This window comes from Myotis brandtii, unplaced genomic scaffold (assembly GCF_000412655.1).
Source record: "Myotis brandtii unplaced genomic scaffold, ASM41265v1 scaffold1094, whole genome shotgun sequence".
Taxonomy (NCBI): Eukaryota; Metazoa; Chordata; class Mammalia; order Chiroptera; family Vespertilionidae; genus Myotis; species Myotis brandtii.
The window spans coordinates 343,973-347,165 of NW_005353728.1; positions in this window are offsets into that span (position 1 = coordinate 343,973).

The following is a 3,193-nucleotide window of genomic DNA, read 5'->3' on the forward strand; positions in this document are numbered from 1 at the left end:
TCCCCGCTTCACCCGTCCCCGCCCGCGGCTCCAAAATTGCTTACGCGAGGATCGGAATCCGGGCGCGGTCCGTGGACCAAGGCCGCAGGCCACGTCGTTGGCGGTGAACTACATCCCCCAGAGGGACCCGCGCGCGCTTCCGGTCATGTCCGTGTTCGCTAAGCACCAGGGCAGCGTCCTAAGGCGTTAGGCTGGATCCGAGCTCGGTTCGCGGAACCAGCCGGTCCTGCCCAAACCTCCCACTCCACACTGTTTCGTGGAAGGGCTGTCGAAGGCCACGTTCGGCGTTCACCTGTAGTGCGCCTGCGCGGGCGCGCTTCGAACTACAACTCCCAGAGGGCCACCCGCGGGTTGCGTGCGCAGCTCCCCCTCCTGGCGGAGTGTTCGGGACCCTAGTTCGATTCCCGGTGGCGGTCCTTATTTTCCTTTTATACATATTCACTGCCCTGCCCGTCATATCACGGTCTTTGCGGACAGGCCCTCAGCTTGGATGGTGCACAGAGACATAAAAAAGGAGTAAGGCAAAAAAAAGATACAGAAGAATCGTTTCTTGGGTTTCATCCTAGAAAGAAAAAGGACGGGTCTGGGACAGTGACATAACATTTAAGTGTCGTCTTTGTCACATATAGAAAGTACATTGTGACATTTATTTTCATTTCGTCCCAGGAATGTGTCTTTGAAATCCCTTTGAATGTGTATTTGAAATCCCTGCTGCAGACCCAAGACGCGGGGAAGCCCATGGGTTTGTCGCACAGCCTCCTGGGAGATGTGGTCCGCAGCTCTATCGGGATGAGGACTACAACTCCCGAGAGGCTTTGCGCCTACATGAGGTTCATTTGCCGGAGCCGCCCCCTCCGGCCCACTGTCAAGGTGGACACCGATGCCGCAGTGCCTTCTGGGAGAAGTAGTACAAGGCTGTGTGTGTCTGAGAGCAGCTCCTGGTGGCGGAGGCCGGTGTAACCACGAGTCCCTATGACCCGTTATTCTCAACCCCGGCTTTCCCGGACCCTGGGAGCCTCCAACAGTGTCGTCGGGGGTCAGCACTGTGTGCGTCACAGCCGGCTTAGGCCCGGCCGGGAGCCTGGGCTTCACGTCCCCGAAGACCTAGGTTTAGTGCACGCCCGCTGGGTGCACGTCCTCACTGGCCCGCTTTCTGGAAAGTCGGACTCTCCGGGCACCAATTGCTCCGACTGTTGGACCAGGTAAGGCTCGGGGCCTTGGGACTACAACTCCCAGAAGAACTAGCGCGGCTGCCTTAGGGCGGCACAGCGATTGGTCAGGTGGCCTCGCGCGGAGACTTCTGGTCGTGCTAGTTCGCTTTTCTCTGAGGGCCATTGGCTGGTCGGGAACTGACTCCAGCTGAGTCCTGGTGCCCCTGGTGCAGTCTGTCTCGGGACCTGAGGGGGGCAGTGTGGCAGGTGGTCCTCTCACTACTTTCCATACAGGAGCCTCTTCTGAACTCTTTTTTAAAAAATATTTTTTACTAGAGGCCCAATGCACGAAATGCGTGCATGGGTAGGGTCCCTAGGCCTGGCTAGCAATCAGGGCCAATCTGTGGGGTGACTGGCGGGGCCATCAATAACTATTCGGCCACCGCACACAAGGGACGAACAATTCTGGTCTTTCCATCATCTGGAATAATCTGTCTAAAAGAAGGAACATCTCTCGATGAGTTGACTTTTTAAAAAATCCTCACCCAAGGATATGTGGGTTTTTTAATTTATTTTTGTTCTTTCAATTAGCAATAATCGTGCCTCGTATAAACCTCATTGGCTACAATCCTGCCATTGCACAAAGCTTGTTTTTTATTTTTATAGACGAGAGAGAGAGAGAGAGAGAGAGAGAGAGAGAGAGAGAGAGAGAGAGAGATATGGATGTGAAAGATAAATCTATTACCTACCAGTTGCCTCTGTTTCGCACCCCAACGAGGGATGGAACCTGGACCTACGTACGTGCCCTGATCTGGAACTGAGCCTCCAAGCTGACGCCAGCATAACTGTGATTCCATTGGGAAAACAACAACCAAAAAACCGGCTGTAGTTTAGACTGGCCACTTCGCTTCTCCCCTCCCTATGCTTCCGTTTCCTAATCTTTAAAATGGGAACAAGATAAATCTATTACCTACCAGTTGCCTCTGATTCGCAACCCAACGAGGGATGGAACCTGGACCTATGTATGTGCCCTGATCTGGAACTGAGCCTCCAAGCTGACACCAGCATAACTGTGATTCCATTGGGAAAACAACAACAAAAAAAACCGGCTGTAGTTTAGACTGGCCACTTCGCTTCTCCCCTCCCTATGCTTCCGTTTCCTAACCTTTAAAATGGGAACCATTGGCTCAGATGATCTCCTGAGACACCTTCCAGCCCTGAGCAGCCTGACTTTACAAAGCAGGAGACAGAGCATTCATTCACTCTCTTCCACCTGAGGGAACTGAGGCCCAGAAAGTAGAAGCAACCTCCCCAGCCACACGAAGTCCGACGGTCATCCCTGGCCGCGTCCTCGGATCACCGTTCTCCTCTAACAGCTGCTCTTGGCCAGGTCTTACTATGCGTTTGCAGTTGGGGGCCAGCTGAGGAGTTACCATTTGCAAGTTTCTGCGCCTCCTTTTTTTCTCTCATGACACTGCAAAGCCCTCCTTAAGCCTCCTCCCCATGGTCAGAAAGTTAAGGCGTCACCACCTGATGGGAGTCAGGCTGCTGGGACACACAATGAGGAATCTTGTGTGCATGCCTCACAGACACGTCCCGCGAACCCACAATGCTCAGATGCTGTGCTGGTCCCTGGAGACATAGTGGGACCAGAGCCCCACTTCTGTGGAACTTAAAATCTCTAGTTTAGCCCTAACCGGTTTGGCTCAGCGGATAGAGCGTCGGCCTGCGGACTGAAGGGTCCCAGGTTCAATTCCGGTCAAGGGCATGTACCGTGGTTGCGGGCACATCTCCGGTAGGGGTGTGCAGGAGGCAGCTGATCGATGTTTCTTTCTCATTGATGTTTCTAGCTCTCTATCCCTCTCTCTTCCTCTCTGTAAAAAAATCAATAAAATATATATTTTTAAAAATCTCTAGTTATGGTTTCTGGGGAAAGGCAGATGAAAAAAGAGCAAGGTGATGTTAAATAGCACCAAACTGTGCTAGGATGCCAATCAAACAGGATAAGTGAAGAGAAACCATATTTGGCTGGGAGGTCAGGG